We start from the raw sequence: 23080 nt of genomic DNA on the forward strand, positions 1-23080 counted from the left end.
CAGGACCTGGGTGGGAGGCAGGCAAAGAGAGTGCTAAGCCACTGCCCCAGGGTCTGCTGTGGAGCCTGCAGGTTCAGGGCATGAACAGACTGGAAAACACTTCCTCCCACATCACTCCAGAGCTTAGCTTCCCTGTGCCAGCACTGTGTGGGGCTTTGGCATATTCAGGGCTCAGCTCCTACTGGCCAGTGCCCCGGACCAGAGGGTCTTGGGCTTTCTCCGGAGTGCCAGCCCAGCCAGAGGTAGTGCAGGGAGGAAGGAGCCTGCCAGCTGGGCTTCTGGTGAGCTGAGTGCTCCCAGCAGGAGCTGGTTCTCTGCACGGCACTGGAAGTAGAAAGTGACTCGCTGTGGGGGATATGGAGGAGCAGAGGGGCTGTGGGGTGAAGGGGAAAAGCAGGAAGAGGAAAGATAGAGGGGAAGCATGTAAAGGGCCGATGAATGGGCAGCAGAGGCGACATGTAACCAACCACCGCCTGGCACCTGCCTGCACTGACTGGCCACCGCAGCTTTCAGCATGCAGCCAGTACTGGCCAGAAATAGCACAGATGGTGGAACCCTGCTGGCCGAGAGCTGGCATGCAGCGGGGGCTGTGCTGACGGACTAGCTGGGGAGTGGCTGGACCTGCGTGCTGCATCTTTGCCCCACCACAAGCCTTGCACATCCAACCCCTTCATCGGCCTCTGGACCCCCCACTCACCACTGGTGGATGGGTGGCTGGCCAGCAGAGACTCAGCCAGCAGCTGGACCTGCCAGTACTGATGGGAGTGAAGACAGAAAATATGGGTCAATTAGCCTGTTTTTAAGAAAAAGTTGGGACACCTGCCAGAGGGCTTAAATAATGGACTGTCTCTTTAAAAACAGAGTCTCTGATCACTGTAGTCATGAGAGCATTGAACCCCAAAATAGACCCAAATAACTATCTGGTGTTTTGGGGAGAGGTTTGTTTTTAAAAGCTAATCAAGCTGCAGATTTTCACTTTGAAACCCTGGTTGTCCTCATCAGTGGAATATTTTGTCCTCGTACTATATGTGCCTGCAACAAATTAAGGCAACTGTTCCTGTTAATGGCTGACAGGAGGTAGTGCACTGTATCAGTTCAGCAGTTGCTGGAGGATGGGAGAAAAATCAGAAATAACTAGCAGAAAGAAAAGGGCTTTGTGGTCCTCACTGCGAAGACTAGATTAGATTCTAAACATATTTTAAACAAGAAATGAACATGATCTTCTGCTTCATTTTAGTACTGAAACATCAAATCTCATGTTGGCATCTTTTGTAAGTTAAAAATCTCAAACTTTTTTCATTAAATAAGATGTAGTAGTTACTTGTGCTAAAGTCAGATTTATTTCTAAAAGCATTATTTTTTATTAAATATTAATCAGTATACAGTATTTCAATCAGTCCTGGCATGATGAAATACTTCACCTATAGATGACGCTTTCATTAAAATCTCCCAACATAAACATCATCCCAGTGATGAGCCACTGAAAGAATTATATTTCCTTTATGAAGTTGAAAGCTCTTAAGACCTGAGTTGCTCATAAAAAATATTTTCAAAAAGGATTTGAGCTAACTGTGCAAATCATCTAAAATTAGTTTATCACTGGAGCTGAATTTTATAATTCTACTTATACTTGCTAATTATAAAATTTAATATTACAAAAAGTGATCACATCGTAATGTACAGTTTGTTTAAGTGGGCTGGGGTTAGAACAGTTAAATCAGCATTTTTGTAAGCCCCATTGATGACACTGAAAATCTAGAGAGAAATAAAGTATCAGAATGTAAACAATACCAAAATCATTTCTTAAATTCAAATATACACACTAATGTATTACTTATGAGTTGTTTTTCTTTTCCAGAGAATTACAGAGAGAATTACTCTTCTGATTTTGGCCAATGTGAAGGTTCTGGGTCTAATTCTCTTTTTGACATTATGGCCAGGACTAAATGCAATCTTTATTTAATATTGGATACATGACGTATATCATGAATATACTCCATGCTTACAAGGGGATGAATACGTTAATCTGACAGTCTTTTTCTAATGTCTATATTACTAAAATGTCACAAATTTACTATGTGCTGTTTTGGGGTTATTACTCTATAGCATAATTTAGAGCAATCACTGTGAAAAAAGCCAACATTTCCCAACAAATGCAACACAGGACAATTATTTTCTGTTCTAGCTGTAAGGGAAAACTGTGGCATGTTACATACTACAGTGTAGAAATCCTGGATTTTTAAATGCAACCACAGTAAATCAGTTTTGAAACAGGATTTGTACAACCTTAAATTTGGGCTAATTTTGCCTTAGATAAGGAAGTTGCATCAGTATTTGCGGTACGCTCTGTAATTCTTTCGGAGAATACCAAAAAGGGTAAATTTACCTGTTTAGCAAAAACAATTTATAAGTATGACCACTGTCTAATACAGATTTGCATTATCGCGGAAATTTTGTAAACAAGTTTTGAAACTTAGCACACTGTTTAGGTCTAATACAAAAACATGATACCAAATGCATTGTACCAGACTTTTAAAATAAAAAAATTGTCTTGATTACAGCTCTTTTCATGCTAATATGGCTAAATATCTGAAGAAGGTCTTCCATATTAACAAGGGATTATGTTTCCTATCAGCCTCCTCCTCACTGCACTTCCCCTTCCCCTGACCTGGTATGTGGAAAAGTTCTGAACCAGAAAGTGTCTGGGGTCTGTTTGGGAGTGGGAACCACATGGCAGTAGGAAGCTACAGACAAACCCTAGGAACTGTAGATAAAGCCTCATCTGGAAGGAGCTGTGAGTGCCAGACATGACAGCTGGGTGCAAGTCTGGGTGGGACTTATTGGAGAGAAGCAGTGACTGGGCAGGAAAACAGTGCAAAGGGACCTATGTCTATTAGGGATGGTCTAGACAGTATTTGGTCCTGCCATGAGGGCAGGGGACTGGACTCGATGACCTCTGGAGGTCCCTTCCAGTCCTAGAGTCTATGAGTCTAATGAGAGAGAGAGAGAAAGAATGACTGAGCCTGACTTGAATACCCACAATGTTTTTTTTTGTTTGAATAGAGACTGGGCTGGAGAGGGCACCCAGGCATTAAACCTGAAGAGCCCTGACTCTCAGTTGGACTGTTCCAGGGACCCAAACGAGAACTGCTGTTGCTGATTTTGAATTGTAACTGCTTCAGCCTCTGTACCTACAGTATTTGAAACATTTCCCCTTTCCTGCTAGCCCTAGTAAAAATCTTTCCCCTCGCCAAGTGTCTTGAGTGGTTATTGAGACCAACTAGGGCTAGTGTCTACAAGGCCTAGCTGTTGAAGCACCTATGGTACTCTGAGATGCAGTACAGTGGGCATGCTACTGGCACCCTGTGGGGTTGGAGTACAGAATAGTACCAATAATTACAATAACTTTATTAGCATTCTCAGGAAATGTGCATTTTATTCCAACTTGCAAGATGGTTGATCTTAGGAAAGCTTCTAATAATAAAGGTGCACTGTCTCTTATGATTTGCAAACACTCAGAGCAAACGTATTTAATCCTAGCTGTTTTGCAACTGACCAGAGTCATTTTGTAGTGCAGTTCCCACTCTGTGATTATTGGACAGTATTCATACACAGTTATGCTATCTAATCACAAGTAAATTGAACACTATAACATTAATAAGAAAATTTCTAACAAGACTTTTTTTTGGCATTAAATAGCCTTTAAATTAAATGATTTTCTAATTTAACAACAAAAGAAAGGAAAATGGTTTTCTGTGCACACTGATTTCTGTGGGATTTGATTTTCAGGGTGTCTGAGTGCTTTCATGGGTATATATAATTTTTTTTCCATCTCAGTAGGGTGAATGAGGGCAAATTGTATTTGCTTCTTATATGTTTTCCACTTTTATTTCACATCATAATGTGGCTGACATGCTTTTAAAAGTGTAAAATGTACAGGTTTATCAAAGATTCTTCCTCCTCCAGCATTAGGCACTCCTGTGTACAAATTATAGCTGTAAAACTATGTTCATAGAACCATATTTAGGCACCTGAATAAGTGACTTGATTTTCAGAGGTGCTGAGTACCATTAATTTTAATGAGAATGGCATAGCAGATTTTGCTAGTCCTAAGAGACCAAAAGTTCATTTATTGTTAATCATTTGTGATCTTTCATTCATTTTACAGACTATTAATCCAAGAACTGGTAAATCACATATCAGTACTGTGATGGGTTGGATCACAGAAACCCCCCTGGGAGCTGCCAACCCATGTGTCTAGACTACTTCTATCCCTGTTTTCCCTGCCAGCTCAGGACTTCAGCACCCTGTCTTGCTGAGCCAGACATTCTTGTCTACTTCAACAAAGATCCAGAATCTGAATTACCTGCCCCAAAGCTGCAGGTTTACCCGAAAACAGCTCACAGAAGTGGGCTTGTCTTTAGCACCCAGATGGGGTCTAAACCCAATGGGGTCTAAACCCAAATAAATCCGTTACACAGGGTAAACTCATAAATTGTTTGCCCTCTATAACACTGATAGAGAGATATGCACATTTGTTTGCCCCCCCCAGGTATTAATACATACTCTGAGTTAATTAATAAGTAAAAAGTGATTTTATTAAATACAAAAAGTAGGATCTAAGTGTTTCCAAGTAGTAACAGACAGAACAAAGTAAGTTACCAAGCAAATTAAAATAAAATGCACAAATCTATGTCTAATCAAACTATATACAGATAGGATCCTCACCAGTTCCAGAATGCTTCCTTTTACAGGCTAATCTCCTTTTAGTCTGGGTCGAGCAATTACTCACACCTCCTGTAGTTACTGTCCTTTGTTCCAGTTTCCTTTAAGTATCCTGGGGGAGTGGAGAGGCTCCTTCTTTAGCCACCTGAAGACCAAATGGAGGGGTCTCCCAGTGGTTTAAATAGACTCTCTCTCTTGTGGATGGAAAGCACCTCCTCACCCTGTGTAGAATCCAGTCACATAATGGAGATTTGAAATCACATGGGCAAGTCACATGCCCATGCATGACTCAGGACTTGCAGGCAGCAGTCATTACCAACATGCTACCTTAAATGTCCTCAGGTAGACTTCTTATGTGGATTGGAGTCTTCCAAGCTCTTTTGTCTGCTAAATGCTTCTTGACTGAGCACATTCCTTTCCCAAGAAGTGACCAAATGTTCTTAGGCTACTTAGAAATCAAGCAATTATACAGCCAATGTTCATAACTTTGAACACACAAATGGTGCCTGCATACAACTAGGATGAACATAACTAGTAGATCATAACCTTCACATAGATATGTTACATGGCATATGCAGCAAAACTCTATTCCAGTTATATCATACATACATTTATAAGCACCTCCACCGCATAAAGCCTTATGGGGTACATTGTCACAAGTACTTCCCAATCAGTGATGGTTTAGACATGAGGGCTTTACAAAAACAGAAGTTTGCCTAGTCTCAGGTTTCTATGTGAACCTGAAACTTATCAAGGTTCACACATTGATATATGCAGTGTTGTTCCAGCTATTTAGGTCCCAGGATATCAGAGAGGCAACAATTACTCCTTTGGTGCTGGCAGACCAGGTGCCACCTCATGCCAAAGCCTGAGGTCAATTCACTTGTGTATTAGTATAGATCAAAATAATTGTTAAATGTATAAGAGTGTATTTGGAGTTTCAACTTCATGAAAATTAATGAGATGTTACATGCATTTTTGTCACTTATCCGTATCCTGTTATAAAGTAATAGCAAACATTTACATATGTTTACTTCTGTAACTAAATAACCCATCAAAGGAGAAAGAAGCGGTAATTTCTAAACAGGTGGTCATTGTGTGTGATATTAGGACGTCAAAGACTCTCAATGCATTCCTCACTCGCTGTCAGCAAAGGAAAAGCCCACATGAGTAGAGACACTATCAGCTTATTTTCTGTCAGAAGAAGCTACAGGAATGGACTGAAGGAAAGATCCTTCATCTCTGTACTGTTTGGATTCTAACAGGGCAGAATAATTGAATGAGAAGATGAAGATCCCCAGAGTTATTCTGGGTAGCCCTGTCAGATTACTACATCTCTGCTACCATTCCGAATTATAGACTGTGACTCACCTGTACATATATTTTACCTACTTTAACCTCTCAATAACCCTTACTTCCTTTTTATAACTAATAAACCTTAACTTAATTTACTATAGAATTGGCTCCCAGCATTGTCTTTGACGTAAGATCTAGAATACCACTTGATCTGGGGTAAGTGACTGGTCACTTGGGACTGGAAGCAACTGAAATGTGATGTGATCTTTGGTATAAGTGACCACTGTCTGGGCAGCAAGGTAGACTGGAGCATCTAAGGGGACTGTCTGTGACTCCATGGTACGACTGGTATTGTGATCCAGGAATCCATGTGTGGTACTGGCTTGGAGAAATCTAATTTAGAAACACCACCAGTTTGGAATGTCTGCCCTGTTTCTGACAGTCTGCCTTGAGGTAGGCAATCACAGTTGTGAGTCACTGCAGATAGTGTAACAGGTCCTACCTCACTCACCTTGTCTCTTCTTGGACCTAGGTGAGCCTGTGTCCAAGCTAGCAACCATCCCCAACTCCCTTCCACATAGCTCCTGTACCTAAAGGGAAGCAAGAATGGGAGAGCAGTGCTTTGGGTCTTTGAACAACCATTAAACTGTTCTTTCTCCACTGGTGCCTTTTGCAATCCTTCTCTCTCCCGCCCTTTCTCCCTAGCTCACATGCCCAGGGACTATTGCTACCAAAGTGCTACTCAAGAAATGCCCAGACACAGGGGCACAGTGACTGCTCCTTAAAATTTTTCCTATAGCTTCTGCTGTTACGTGCATGACAATGGTTTATGGGATTTCAATAAAATCGCTGATTTACTGCAATATGTTGCTCAGGGACCATATCAGGGTGGAGGGTGGGATAGTATGGGATGGGAGCCAGCTTTAAGTATGTATCACTAGAGCAAGATGGAATATTTCCAGGGGTGGGGGCAGGAAGGGAGGTGTCCATTGTCAAAACATACAAACCTTGTGTTCTGCTTTCTGCAGCAACTCTGGGTCCTCCTCAGTGTTGACTTCCTTCCAGTGTTGACCAGGTCCGCTGAGTAGAGGTGCAGAATCTCATGCCCCTCTTTCCGTGGGTCTCCCTGGGCTTCCTTGGTGGACTGCCCCTCATCAGCATCCAATCATATTATGAGGCCAGTGGGGTTGAGGAGGAACTCATGAGTCACTTCAGGCTATGTATTTACAGGCTAGGAGAGCACCCAGTCCAGTTCATCGTAGTATGGGACTGTGCGAGGCATCCCAGAGTGACTGTTTTGAGTACGTCCCACTCTGGTATGGAACCTCAGGAGCTTCATGTGCTCCTGGCACTGGGATAGAGTCTCATGAATGCCAGCTTCCTTCAGCCTCTGTGAAATCTCCCAGTAGAGCTGTATGTTCCTGCCAGTCTGGGCAAAGTTATGGAGGATGAAGAACTTTGACCACACATTGATGAGCACCTGCATGTGCTCAGAGATGAGATGGCAGCTCTTAGAACATGATCCCTGCATTCCCAATGAACTGTTCGGAACTGCTGAGCACATGTCCTCTGGCAGGGGACCTTTATACGTTTGGGTAAGGTTCAGACAACAAAGTGTTCAGTGCATTATGGGAGTGACCCTGGAGGACTATTGATACTCATGACCTCGTATACATGCCTTGCCCCCATCCACACTGCATTGCAGAAGGGTACAAGGCTATGCCACAGTAGAGGTGTATATATACTCACACTCCTTATGCGTGCTATGTTACTCTCTGTGTGCTCTCCTTCAGGAACATGCTTCAAGGCTTCATATGGAGACAGTTGGGGGTTATGGCACAACAATTCATATGTAACTTTGTACAGTTGCAAGTGTGGACGTAGCCTTAGTTATCTAGGGGAGAAGTAGGTTGGTGGCCTATAACCTCCTCTTACAGCTATTTAAGAGTGGCCAGGTGGCCTGCTTCTTCCATCTATCTTTGTTCAGGATATTTAGAAAATCCACAGTTATTTTTAGATAAGGTAATTTAGAAGGGATATATATTCTCATGCTTCAGGGCATAAGCCAGCCACTAACCAAAGATGGTTAGGAAAAATTTTCTTTTCTCACTTTATTTTAGATATGCCTATTTTGGGTTTTATTTCACTTCCTTGCGAGACAACTGACACTAGCCACTCTCAGAGACTGAATATTAGACTAGCTGGAATCTCAGTCTGATCTGGGTTGGTGATTCTTATGCTTTGTCTTTCTATCTAGTATTTTTGGGACAGCTGTGAAGGAAAGCTTCTGCACACACTTCTACCTGCTCTGATTACACAAAGGACTTACTTAATAGTAGTAGTGGATTGGGCATCTCTGACATAAAAAGAAAAAAATTACGGGCAGTAGCTTGAGCAAGAAAGTTTGTTTCCCACACTGCTGCTTTTGAATGAGGAACAGAGGGGTGAAGAGGCTACATACTTTCTAGAAGGTGCTTCCTGAATAGGATGGAAGGACATAAGGACTTCTTGCTCACTTTCCTAGGGAATGGTCCCATAGGTTGCCTGCAAAGACTTTGGTAGAAGTTGCTGTGGGCCATTACCTGCATCCGAATCACCTAACAATAAGCAAGTAGCTTGGGCCTACTCTTAGGAGTGGCATTTTGAGAGGAGTGGGGTCCTGTGGGTGAATAAAAGTTCTGTGATGTGTGTGTGTGCAGATGCATATGTGTGCACATGCACAAAGGATGAGAGAGCCACAGGCAATCTCACCAGTGAAATACATCTGTTTCATTAGGAAAATAAGAAATCTGTCTAGGTTAGTTTCATATTTGCTTTAGGTTTCAGTTTTAGGTTGACCTGAATTCCAAAAACATATAAGCATGATGCATATCCAGGTGAGCCAAACATGCAAACTGAAAAAGGCAATTTTCACACCCTCTTTTTGCTAGTTTGAAAAAAATATCTGCCCGAATATGTCTTCGGTAGAATGCAGTGGACCACAGCCAAATACCATGAGTAGCTGAGAATTCATGATTTTCAAGCTATTGTTGAAATTATTAGGGACTATCTTGGTGTTGGTAAAGGATCATACAATCAGGTTTGATTTTAAAAAAAGTCAAATCCAGAAAACCTACTGAAACATACTGGAAATTTTTTTGAGACAGAGCTATTATTAGATACACCTGACAACAACAGTCAAATCATGGTTACTAGTCCTTAGTCTTTTTGCTCTAGTTATCTCTAGCGGGGATACGTTTCACCATAGATAACATCTAGACTGTTATTACTTGGCTAAATAAACCATACTTTAGTAGAAGGAGCTCTTCTCAAGAGCATATTAAGAAGAGGATTTTTTTCAAATATTTGTTTACCCACCTTTTTAAAGCCAATAAACTGGAAGCAAAGCCCATTAGATTTACTTTTGAACTAACTTTTAGAGTTTAGATAACAATTTGAAGAGGTATTGAGATATCATGAAACCACAAGAAGATCACTACCGATTTAATGGTGAAATCTTAAGGTACAACAGAAACTAGTCAAAAGAAAAATTACATATGTGCACTTGTGCCCTGCCAGTGTAAATGTCAATACATTATATGAATTATCTCTACAGAGAATATAATACATATAATGGAACAGGTGCAGTATATCACTATGGAATGTTGTTTGTTTCAGGTGTCACCCTGGATTTTCTGGTCAGTTTTGTGAAATAGAAGTTAATGAGTGTGGTTCATCACCTTGTCTACACGGTTCAACCTGTGAAGATCATATCAATGGATACACTTGCAAATGTCAACATGGTAATTACTGACAGATTATTCTCAAGCAGAACATTTTAAATTCATAGTTACTATTATATGAGGAAGTTGTTTTTGTTTGTAACCTGGGTAAAAATATACAGTTCAAAAGTTAAAATTTGCCTTTTATCTGATGTATGTAAAGACAAGATCATTATAAGAAACCTCCCCTCTTGTTAGAACATGCATTGCCAGATGCACTTGAAAAAAATGAATGAAGGCTAAGGATAGAATTAACTACTCAAATTAACATATTAAAAGGGCTTCAAATTAAAATTAAGTATTTTATTAAGACAGTTTGAAACATTGGCTAAACCTAGATCTATGGGTTTTCATAGATTCCAAGGAGGGATGGGACCAGCATGATCATCTAGTCTGACTGCCTCTATATTCCAAGCCATAAAACTTCCTAGAAATAATCCCTCTTTGAACTAGAACATATTTTAAAAAATATATATAATCATGATTTTAAAATTGCCAGTGATGGAGAATCCACCACAACCCTTTGGTAATTTTTCCAATGGTTAATTACCCTAGATAATTAAAAAAAAACACCTTATTTCCGGTCTGGATATGTCTATCTTCAACTTCCAACCTGAACCTTCTTATTAGTCTGCTAGATTGAAAAGCCCATTCACAAATATTTGTTCCCTGTGTAGGTATCTATAGGTCCTGATTAAGTCTATCTTGATTACTGTAATTAAACTCTAAATCAATTAAGTACTGTGTTAGGACAAATTTTTAAAAGTTATTTTAACTGGATAAAAAAATTAATTGTGATAAATTGTTCAACACGTTTTTGACTAAAGGCATATGTGGTGATGATGTTTCTGAAAACTATAAATGGGGCTGACAGATGAGACAGAAACTTCTCAAACTGGCAGTTACTAACACTTGTACATCTGGATCAGGTTTAACTATTAGCCTTTATGGGTCAGTGGAGGAATATCAGTTTTGTAGAACTATATAAAGCAAGGTCACAAAACACCTCCATTGTGTCACCTACTAGGGCCTGTATGTTTCAGGACTAACTGCTGTATGTCATTTGTATTGATAAGTTATATGTTGTTTAATATCAGCAGTGTCTTGGCCGCTTCAGTTGGTACCCGATGCCACAACTCAGTTGCTCTTATATATTAAAATGTGTGCCTCATATTCTTTCAAAACCTTTTCTTCTTCTGTTTCAAGCCATGGTCCAAGACTGATTAACTTCCTTCGTTCCTTTATATTGCCTGATATAATGCAGCTATGTTTTCATTGTATACTGCACAAATACACTGCTTTAGCAGGAGAAATTGAAGCTGCAGTTAGTAGCCAAATCTTTTAGATCCTGGCCAGCATGGACTGTCAAGCAATCTCAGCTATCTTAACCATGATCAAGAAACCTTGGATATTGGCCTATCCCTGAAAATCCTTTGACGGTCTCTCACCTCCTAAACACATTTTTTAGTCCTTAGCCTCCAAATATAATCTGAATGTAATCTGCCTTCAGGAGACATGTCAGATCTTTTCTTCTAACCACTTTTGACATCAAAGGTTATAACTTTGTGAGTTAATGTTTGCATAGTAAATATGGTCATGCTACCTACATTAGAGCAGATTTTGCTGATATGGAACCACTTCCACTTAATTCATACCTCTGTAATGTTGTTAGAGTCGGTCATTTTGGAGTGGCAAATGGCCTAACCAAGACTGGCCTACCCCAAATATTCTTATTGAGCTCCCACACCCTGCCACCTCACTATCTGGGAATATAGAGAGTCAGATCAAAATGGACCTTTTGGACTGGATCTCTCACCAGGACTTTCTCCTCATCCATCATCCAAAACAACAGGGTAGTTTTTATTCTGCCAGGAAACAAGATTCACCTGACTTCACCTGGACCACCTGTACTGGCAATCACCCACTTCAACCTGTAAGTATTATATCAAAAAACTTCCCACATAGTCAACACCATCCAATTCTTACCAAAGTTGGAATAACCATACTTATTGTAAGCACCAATAAAAACACTTGCTGGAACTATCAGAAAGCAAGCTGGCTAAGCTTTACGCAATTCACTGACTGCTACATTTCTTGTACTCCACACATTTCTACTGAAGAATCTTCAATGCAGTTCATAAAAGCCATTCACAAATCTGTCACCATGTCAGTTCCAAGAAGTTAGTATAAGATCTACATTTTCTCCTCATATGAGGAATGTGCAGGGGTTGTTCCTGGGGCCAGTTTTGTTCAATATCTTTATTAATGATCTGGATGATGGGATAGATTGCACCCTCAGCAAATTCACAGATGACATTAAGCTGGGGAGAGAAATAGATATGGTAGAAGATAGAGATAGGGTCCAGAGTGACCTAGACAAATTGGAGGATTGGGCCAAAAGAAATCTGATGAAGTTCAACAAGGACAAGTGCAGAGTCCTGCACTTAGAACGGAAGAATCTCATGCACTGCTACAGGCTGGGGACTGACTGGCTAAGCAGCAGTTCTGCAGAAGGACATGGGGATTACAATGGATGAGAAACTGGATATGAGTCAGCAATGTGCCCTGGATGCCAAGAAGGCTAACAGCCTATTGGGCTGCATTAGTAGGAGCATTGCCAGCAGATCAAGGGGGATTCCAAAGAGGATGGAGCTAGGCTGTTCTCAGTGGTGGCAGATGGTGGCAGATGAGTGATGGTCTCATGTTGCAGTGGGGAAGGTCTAGGTTGGATATTAGGAAACATTATTTCACTAGACAGATGGTGAAGCACTGGAGAGCCACCGGTTCCAAGCTCCATGTTGGTAAATAAACAAACAGTTCCTGGAGGTCCCAGAACAATGGTCTGTCTCAGAGCTTAGTTCTAGAACCAACACTTTTCAATTTTTTTCACCAATGACCTTCCCTGCAGCACTGCCAGGCATTTTATTTACACAGTTGACATCTCTTTGGCAGTACAAGATGAGGATTTTGGTCACCTAGAAGTTCTAAATGCTGATACGAAAAAGATCATACAGTATTGTAAAAGATGAAGATGTAAATGTAGGACCAAAAATACAGTTTCCAGCTGCTTCTCTCTATAGTACACGGAGGACAACACACATCTTAATATCTTCCTGAATGGACACGGGCTGGACCATGACCCAAAGCCTGTGTACCTAGATGTTACATTGGACTATACCTTGATTTTCAAGGAACATCTTACCAAGAGCTCACTGATAAGGACAAAATAGCTACTTAATCAGCAAACTAGCTGATTCTGCCTGTGGAGCCAATGTGCAGATACTAAGAAATTCTGGGTTTTCTTGGTGCTATTCTGAAGAAGAATATTGCTTCCCAGTGTGGCTCAGCTCTTTTTACACAGGACTAGTAGATGGTCTTCTGTATGAAAGCTTGTGTATAACAACAGTTGTTATGAGACCAACCTACCGGGCCTGGCTGCTGGTCCCATCCAACATCACCCCTCCTGACATCAGGCAACAAGTCACCTTGAAGAATCTGCTCCTTACAGTATCAGACATCTACCCCTATTTAAAGATGTGTTTAATCCACTGAGCCACTGTCTCAGTTCAAGACATCCTGTTTGGACAATTCCCCTAAGGAACCTTGATATTACCTCCAGATGGCATATTAGGTGTCAAGGACAAGCTTCGTACATTGGCAATGCCTATCTTGTGACAGATCCAACAGCTCAGGCACCTGGTTTTGACTTTCCATGCCATCTTTAGGTGAAGATCATTCACTTCAGATATTCTGCTAATGACTATAACAAGTTCCATATATCATCTTATTCAAATGGCAGCATCTACAAATATTGCATTCTGTCATCTCTTGCTCACTAAGAACCAGTTAGCTATTGGAACAATGTACTTCGGGGTGCAGTGCATTCTTCACCACTTGAAGTTTTTAAGTAAAGACTAGATATCTTTCTAAAAGATACACAATAGCTCAAACAGAAGTTATGGACTTGGGACAGGAATCACTGGGTGAAATTATATGTTTGGCAGGAGGTAAGACTAGTTGATCAAAGTCTTTTTTTAAAAAATGTTAGGAATTAAAATAGAAGGAATAATATGTGCAGCAGATATTTAGCAATGAGTGGGGTATCTGTATAGTTCCTCTTTGAGTGCTAGTCCCTATAGTTCTACAGTTGGTGTGCAGACGTCAGAGAATATTCTAATCAGCAGTATCCACTGAGGTGGCATATAAGCTCTTCTGCTCCATTTTCACTTTTGTAGTTGTCAGAGGTGCCAGAGGCTGAATAACAGACACACAAAATATCTTGTCTGCCTTGATGAGGGGCATGTTTGGAGTGCTACAAAATCTGTAGGTCCTTCTTGAAGCAAACCCTGCACTGAAGGAAGGTGCATCTCAGGGCTCTCCTCATGGATCAGGGGATGAGGCTGGTCTCTGACCACATGCCTGGATCCTTGGGAGACTGGAGGCTGTCAAAATCTGTCCTGGCTTTAATCTTGAAAGATTATTCAAGCCCATAGCTTCCTTGTCTGAGAAGCACAGAGACAAATCAGACTTGGACTGCAAATCTTCAGAGGAGAAGCGGTGAAGATCTCCCTTCCTGGATCCAACTTTTGGGGCTACATAAGACCACCAGTCTGTCAGACATTAAAGGTCAGTCAGAACTTTATACAAGTTCTCTGAGCACCATAAATTGACCAGGACAAGGAAGGAAAGTACCTCAACCTGCCAGAAATCCTACTCCACATCAAACCTTCAGATGCAGATCTTGAACTACTAGGCCAGTGGTTTTGAACCTGTGGTTTGCAGATCCCTGTGGGGTCCACAGACAGTGTCCAAGATTTCCAAAGGAGTCTGCACATCCATTCAAAATTTTTTAGGGGTCTGCAAATCAAAAAAGTTGAAAACCACTGAACCGGGCAGTCTTGGCAAAATATGACTCCATCAACTGGTTTGCTATACAACAGTTTACTGAGAAGCTGCTTCAGGATTGCAAGAATGATTTCCAGATTATCCCAGCAGAAGGTCATATGATGGCCAGAACCAAGCTACAGGTGGCCTTGAATGAAACATACTGCCTCTAGGATGATGGCAACATCAGGCACTCTTGCTGACTGGCCTTGGCAGGCAAATCTAAAGAATTATGAACAAACAACTATTGAGAACCTGCCATATGAGGGCTGCTTGCTCTTTCATGTGAAGTCTGACAAGGCCATGAGATCTCTCCAAGATGCTAGGGCCACGCACGGATCCTTAGGGATCATTACCCCAGCCTCCAGAATAGGGCACTTCAGATCCCAATCCAATCAGCAATAGCCATTCTTGCAGTAAAGACCATCTGAGCATCTGGGCCACAGGCAGAGACTCTCAAGAAGACAGTCCATTGCATGGGGGATCTGTGTCTTATTTACACCACTCTACTTTGGCAGTGACCAGGCCCATATTTGATTCAGTGCCTGAGGACAGCATATCATTCATTTTGTGATCCTTATTCTCCTTTCCTTTCAGCAACCCTCTGGCTCACTTCCTACATATCTGGTAAAGCTAAACACCTCAGACTACTGGGTTTTTGATGTAATACAGAGAGGCAAAGCCATTCAGTTCTTCTTCTCTCCCCTAGCCATCCTCCTTCCCTGTGTCTCTTCAGGGACCTTTCCCATAAGAGCCTGCTTTGACTAAAAGTTAAGTCCTTCTTGCTTTGGGCATGATAGAGTATTGCCCTTAGCACAGGGGAAGGACTCTCTATTCAAGGTACCTTCTCATTCCCAAGAACACAGAGGGGCTTCAACAAATGTTAGATGTTAGAACCCTGATCACCTTTATTAAGAAATTCAGGTTCAAGATGGTCTTCCTTGTGTCCATCATCCCCTTCATAGACCAGAAAGACTGATATGCTGTCTCGACCTCAAGGATATGTTCTTTCTTGTTGTGATACAACCTGTACACAAGCATTTCCTGTGGTTTTCGTTGCACAACAGTCACTACCAATACTTGGTTTTGCGTTTTGGACTCTCTGCAGCATCCTTGGTGCCTTATGCTTGTAGCAGCCTATCACAGAAGTTTGAGTATTGATGTGTTCCCATACTTAGATGACTGGCTGTCAAGGGACAATAGAATCTCAGGTCTGTGACAACACTGTGTGCATTCTATAGCTGTTCACATGTTTGTGCATGCTGGTAAATGAGAAGAAATCAACATGAACACCTGTGTGGTAGATAGAGTTCATCAGGACCATGTTCAACACAAGAAGAGCCACTGCCTATAGAATACATGATCTCTGCTCCCATCTTCATTCCCAGCTCTTGAAGTGAGTAAGATCCTTCTACAGGCTGGTGGGCTTCATGGCAGTTTGTATGTTCATTACCCCATATGTGAAGCTACACTTCCAGTAACTTCAGACATGGCTGTCTTTGGTCTATCCCCAAAAGGACATCACCTTCCTCATTCCTCCAGTTGCTAGATGGTGGAATGACCTATACTCTTCCCAAATTTCACACTGGGAGAATGGAGCAAAGCTGCATTTGATGGATGTAAGCAGAGTTGTATTATTCCATCTGGACAGGACAAGAGACTTCCAGAACTCTCCCAGGCTGTTTCTGATTTACATGGAGAGAGTCAAAGGACAAGCTATGTCTACTCAAACAATATCAAACTGGATTTTTCAATGCATCGGGTCATGTTACATAGTGGGCAGGCAGCCACCCAACAGAATAAGTGTGTACTCCACAAGGGCACAGTCCACCTACGTGGCCTCTTTAGCAAATCTGCCAATCCAAGATATTTGCATAGCAGCAACCTGGCCATCCATACACATGTTCACAAAGCACTATGCACTGATACAAACAGCCAGGGATGACATGGGTTACAATCCATGCTTACAAAGGCTTCTTATACCTGCCCTCAATGAGGGCTACTAATTGGGAGTCACCAGCTGTGGAATATGTATATGGACTAGCACTCAAAGAAGAAAAAGAGGTTACTTATCTGTACAATAACTGATATTCTTTGAGATATGTAACCTGAATACATATTCCATAACCTAGTTATAATTCCTGCTACTTGAGAGTCCCAACATCCAGGTGGCAAAGGAATTGGGTGTGGCAGAGTGGCTCTGACTCTTTACACCTTTGCAAAGTGCATGAGGAGAACATAGGCACATGCATCTCTCTGTTAGATACTTCTGACTAGAAAATTCTGTGACATGTGCACTGGACATTCACTCACCAACTGTGGAATATTTATCTAGCAACACATCTCAAAGAACATCAGTCTCTGTACAGGTAAGCAACCTCTTTTTTTCTATAATAAGGTTCATTGTTCTGGGTTTAGATGTATAGATAAGTATGCTGCCTCCACAGTTCTCTCAGCATCTAACAGTGGAGTGAGCAAGACAGAGACTCAGATTGTACCCCTTAAAGGTACATTGTCAGGCCAAATTTGGCCTGAAATTTAGGGGTTTTCTTAATCCTAACAAAAACATCTTTAACAAACAGACATTACTCAGAGCATTGGCAAGCTAAGCAGTGCAACACTATGTTAATGCATGAGGACCTGATTAGAATTTATACAGGAACACAGGAATTCCCATACAAGATTAGAACACTGGTCCATCTAGTCCAGTATCCTGTCTTAAAGCATGGGCAACACCAGCATAAAATGTGAAAAAGGGGACCAAAAAATCTCATATTCTTTTAATTTTACTAAAGTAAGGACTGGTTCTGGATGCCCCCTGCACAGGTGTGCGATGCAACAAGAGGTTACAGGAAATATTCGACCCCTGAACTGGCACAGGGTCCAGCCAATAATATGGATATAGCTTTCCCTTGAGCTGGAGGTTTAGTTAATTTCCAGCAGTATATTCAGTGAGGCTGGGATATGACCAGGTCTTCTCCTTCTGGCTGCACACTAGCTGATGTCTGGCAGCAGAAGTAAGTATTATTATTTATTATTTCTATAACATCCTAAGAGTATTAACATCTCAATAAAGTACCAGAACTAGTGAGATCTGTATGTCTTGATCTTTTTTTATAATATTGCCTGTTGCTAAATAAATACTTTACACTTAGTTCCCCTACAGTATCATGTAGTCAGTTCACATACTCAAATCTTTCTCTGTACATAGATATATGCCAGGGCTACATGTGTTTACTTTTATGTGACTACCTGACCTAAGGTCAATGTATAGATTTATAGGTTTGGGTTGCTTTTTTTTTGAGTAAGCATTTTTTTCTATTTTGACAGGATGGGCAGGCTTGAATTGTGAGGAGGATATTGATGAATGCCGCTCTAAGCCCTGTGTACATGGCATCTGCATCCAGAAGGAACCCAGCTTGGGTTACACCTGTTTTTGCAAACCTGGATTTGTGGTACGATTCTACATTTTTATTATTTCCCTGCAGAGCTACTACTATCAATGCACAAATGCATCTTTATTTCACTCCTTTCCTTCTCATCTTCATTCAGATAATGCCTAGTTTCCAAACAGCTGGACAATTTTAACAGCTCTTGCTATTGTAGCATCTCTATTATTCCAAATAGTTGTTCATCCAACACTAGCAAAACATCATTTAATGCAATTTAAGTGTATTGTAATGGATTTGTCAGTACCATCAACCTCTATTAATAATTTTTGAAATATATATTGAATCATCTATCACTTCAAAGTACTGTATGTGTCACTATTACTTACAGTTGCTAAACAGTGGTATCTGAGATATGGTAGCATCTCTCTTTACTTAAAGTTGGAAACAATAGTGATATAGCATTCCACTCTGTGGTAATTGTGGGTAAATGTTGATGGTCCAGTGATTAGGGCACTAACCTATGACTTTGAAGACCTGGATTCAATTCCATTCTCCAACTCAGACTTCCTGTTTGACTTTTGGCAAGTCACTTAAGGCCAAGTCACAAAGGGGCTAAGGCACCGAAACACCATAGCCTCTCTGTGCCTCAGTCCATCAACAATAAAATGGGGATAAAGGTACTTCCCTACTTTACAGGCATATTGGGAGGATAAATACATTAAACATCATGAAGCACTTTGAGATCAACTGATGAAAAGAGTTAGTTTTTCTTTTTTATTTTGAATGGCAACTATTATACTTATTTTCAATTTATAAACTTAAAATTATCAGTTTGCAGGTAAGCCATTAAGACATTTACCTAAATAAATGACATCAGTTTTCCAGGTTATCAAATGGTCATTTAATATATGCTTCTTGCACAATAGTAGTTATCCTCAGCTACTCCAGGTTTACATATCTTTAAAGTGGTCATCAGATTCTTTTCTATTTTCACCTTTATATTTAGTTGTGATAAAAGCCTTCTAATTAACTTGTCACATAAAAAGGCTGTATTGAGACCTTAAATTTTATAGGATTAGGGAACATTAAGTAGAAATCTTCTTCATCTGAGGAACGGATCATTTGAAGCTGGAATGAACAGAGAACAAATATTAATGTTTCTATTAATGTGTGTGTAAAACTGAGAAGCAATGTTAGCAAGCCTTTATTTCAGACTTTAGAGCACTAGTGTGAAACAATGAACTGTTAATTAGAACTAGTGACTCTCCTTATCAAAATAAAATGGGAATTTGACCCAGTCCAATATGGAAGTATCTATATTGTTCCAAAATTCTCATGGACTACCACAATCTAACAATATTTTTTTTACAGATGTATTACAAGGTTACAGGTTCTATGACTGTATAAAAGATGTAAAACTGTTCTATTGACTCATCTAACAGCCACATCAGGTGGGATCTGTTACCTTCAACTTAGGATATAAAGAGGTTTGAGGTTCCCGACACAGTCAGAAGGAACTATTAGAGAAGTGGGTTCAAACTACAGTATAGCAGATTTAGATATGATCTTAGGAAACAACTTCCTAACCATAAGAACAATAGAACAATTGAACAGAGTGCCTAGGGTGGTTGTGGATGCTTCTTCACTGGAGGTTTTCAAAAGGAAGCTGGATAGGTATCTGTCTTGGATGGTTTAGACACAAAAAATCCTATATCTTGGCAGGCGGTTAGACTAGATGACTCTTGCGGTCCCTTCTAACCCTATGATTCTAAGTTGTATGTGAAGGAACTGTAAAAAAAACACGTGGCACAAGCTCTGGTGGGAAGGTTTTTTATAGTTATTTAAGTTAACAATCAATCTTATAAGGCTTAAAGCAAAAACAATAGTAACAGAACTACTAATAAGAGAAGCACTCTTTGTGGATGATTGTGCCTTCCTAGCACACTGAGGGAGATCTCCAGTATATTGTAGATCACTTTGCCGAAGTATCAAAATTGTTTGGCCTTACAATCAACCTGGAGAAAACTGCGGTGTTGCATCAATCATCTTCCCCACTCCATTCTGTACCATATCCATTAGTTGAAACCAAGTAAAACAAGTTATTAATTATACCTATCTCAGCAGCAAAATCTCCAATGATGTATCTCTTGACAAAGAGATCACGAATAGGATACAGAAATTTTCTCACTCACTAGGAAAGCTACAAAGTCCTGAAATCCCACAACATAACCCTCTCAACAAAAATAAAACTTTAAACACTTATGTGCTCACATCTCTCCTCTATGGCTGTGAGACCTGGACACCATAAAAATGGCATATCAAACAGCTAGAGGCCTTCCATATGTGGTCTCTGCATGCCATTATGGGGATCTTCTCGTAAGACAAAATTACCAACTGGGAGGTTCTCCAAAAGTCAAAGGCCACAAGCATTGAGGCCATGCTGATAATAGCACAACTACGCTGGCTTGGACACATCATTAGGATGCCTGAACATCGACTCCCCAGAAAAATTTTCTATGCAGAATTGGCACAAGGACATCAGAATCAAAGCTGACCCAGAAAGTGATACAAGGACAGCATCCAGAACAGCATACGCTTTGGTGCAATAAAACCAGATGATTTCGAGAAGGCTGCGTCAACTAGATCAGCCTGGCAACACGCAACACCTACAGCTTTCCAAGCCTTTGAAGAGGACAGAAATAATTGACTGTTAGCTGCAAGGGAAAAGTGTCATGGCACTGCTATAGCTACCAAGACACTCACCAATTTCTTTGTCTGCCTGATATGCTCATGAGCATGCACATCATGCTTTGGACTTCAGAGTCACTCCAGAATCCACAAAAAGAGAGAGCATGAACTGATGGATTACAGACCGAACAGTAAAGGAAACTCTAGTTAGTGAATAAAGTTGGATCATGTGTGTCTGCATGTGCACACATGCTCTGTGCACACATGTTTCCTGTCTTACAAATTGCTGTTATCAAAAACCAAAATATGCAAAGGAAAAAAACCCTGTCTGTAATGGGTTACTGTACTGTTTCATCTAAGAGAAACTCATTAAAGTCAACAGGGGTCACATAAACCTTTAAAAATCCACCTCATTTCATTTAAATACTTTGCACCTACAGCAGCCAAACTGTTACAAATATACTTTATCACATAACTGAAATCAAATTATTGAATTTAAATAGCATTCACTTTGTTAAATTAAAAAAGTACTTTATCCAAGTGAAGGAATATGTTTTCTATCTAACATTGTTCTTTGAATTTCATTAAGACATTTTATGATGCATGGGTGTCATGCAGGGCAGTTGTTCCTTTCAGAATCCAGAAATCACTATTTATTACAGTAATTAGATTTAAGGAAAGCTTTGTGCTAGGAATATCTTTGTATATTTAACCTTTTTGAACTAAGTTTTAAGTCATTGCCAGAGTTCTCGATTGTTCTCAGCTAATCACTCAGAGCAAATTCCTATTCTGTACTGATCTTGTTTGCCCCGCCCTTGACCAAGTGTCATAACATTTCTTTCCAGATCTGGACCTTAGTGTCCAAAATATGGGTGTTAGCATGAAAACCTCCAAGTTTAGTTACCAGCTTGGACCTGGTATTGCTGTCACCAGCTAGGAATTATACAGTGCCTAGCTCACTGTGGTCTCCCCAAAACCTTCCCTGGGGGACCCCCAGACTCAGATGCCTTGAGTCTTACAACAAAGGGAAATAACCCCCTCCCCTTGTTTCCTTGTTACTTTCTCCCAGACTCCCCTCCCTGGACGACCCTAGGAGATTCCCTGCTTCCAGTCCTGGAAACACAAGTACCGAGAGATCTAATCTCTCTTCCCCCTCACCCAGAGGGTATGCAAAGTCAGGCTTAGTAAATCTAACACAAAGAGATTTTCCCCCTGACTTCTTCCTCCAACCAATTCCCTGGTGAGCTGCAGACTCAATTCCCTGGAGTCCCCACTAAAGAAAAAAACTCCAACAGGTCTTAAAAAGAAAGCTTTATATAAAAAGAATGAAAAAAGGACATAAAAGGATCTCTGTATCAAGGTGACAATATACAGGGTCAATTGCTTAAGAAAAAAAGTGAATAAACAGCCTTATTCCAAAAGAATACAATTTAACACATTCCAGCAACTACACACATGTAAATACAAAAGAAAACAATATAAACCTATTGTCTTACTATCCTTGTACTTACAGCTTGGAAACAGAAGATTAGAAAGCCAGGAGATAGAAAAATCACTCTCAGAGCCGAGAGGGTCAGACCCAAGACAAAGAACAAAGAACTCACACCCAAAACTTCCCTCCACCCAGATTTGAAAAAGTCTTGTTTCCTGATTGGTCCTCTGGTCAGGTGTTTCAGGTTACTGGTGTTACCCCTTTACAGGTAAAAGAACATTAACCCTTAGCTATCTGTTTATGACACCAAGCCAGAAGCCAGAGTGAGGAAGGGGAGCAGGGATGGGACGGGGCCAAAAGCAGCCCCCTACTCCTGCCCTGCAGAGCTCTGCCCAGGGAAGGTGGAGGGACCTAGGATCCCCATAGTTGCCCACATTGTTCTTCCCAACCTGGCCAATGTGGACAGAAGAACACATGGATATAAATTGGCCATCAACAGGTTCAGATTTAAAATGAGACGAAAATTTCTAACCATCAGAGGAGTGAAGTTCTAAAGCAGTTTTTCAAGGGGGCAGTGTGGGGGGGAATCCTAACTAGCTTCAAGACTGAGCTTGCTAAATTTATGGAGGGGATGGTATGATTAGATTGCCTACAATGGCATGTAGCTGATCTGCAACTACTAGCAGCAAATCTCTCCAATGGCTTGTGATGGGACACTAGATAGGGAGGGCTCTAAGTCACTAAAGAGAATTATTTTCCAGGTGCCAGGCTCATGAGTCGTGTCCACATGCTCAGGGTATAACTGATTGCCATATTTGGGTTTGAGAAGGAATTTCCCCCCAGGTCAGATTGGCAGAGACTTTTTTCCTCCCTTCCTCTGCAGCATGGGGCACAGGTCACTT

The 23080-nt window shown here is 40.8% G+C and overlaps 1 protein-coding gene and 1 long non-coding RNA gene across 2 annotated transcripts in view; one reads left to right on the forward strand and one right to left on the reverse strand.

The window, feature by feature from the left end:
• LOC127049621 (uncharacterized) overlaps positions 1–23080 on the forward strand; it is a 1817862-nt gene that overhangs the window by 1771283 nt on the left and 23499 nt on the right. The window lies entirely within an intron of this gene.
• The window catches only part of LOC127049824 (uncharacterized), a 311243-nt gene continuing 310207 nt past the window's right edge, over positions 22045–23080 (reverse strand). Inside the window, exon 2 of the long non-coding RNA XR_007774081.1 lies at positions 22045–22230. This is a non-coding gene — a long non-coding RNA (uncharacterized LOC127049824). The remainder of the gene's footprint in view (positions 22231–23080) is intronic.

The sequence above is a fragment of the Gopherus flavomarginatus genome, chromosome 4 (genome assembly GCF_025201925.1).
Source record: "Gopherus flavomarginatus isolate rGopFla2 chromosome 4, rGopFla2.mat.asm, whole genome shotgun sequence".
NCBI classification, from domain to species: Eukaryota; Metazoa; Chordata; order Testudines; family Testudinidae; genus Gopherus; species Gopherus flavomarginatus.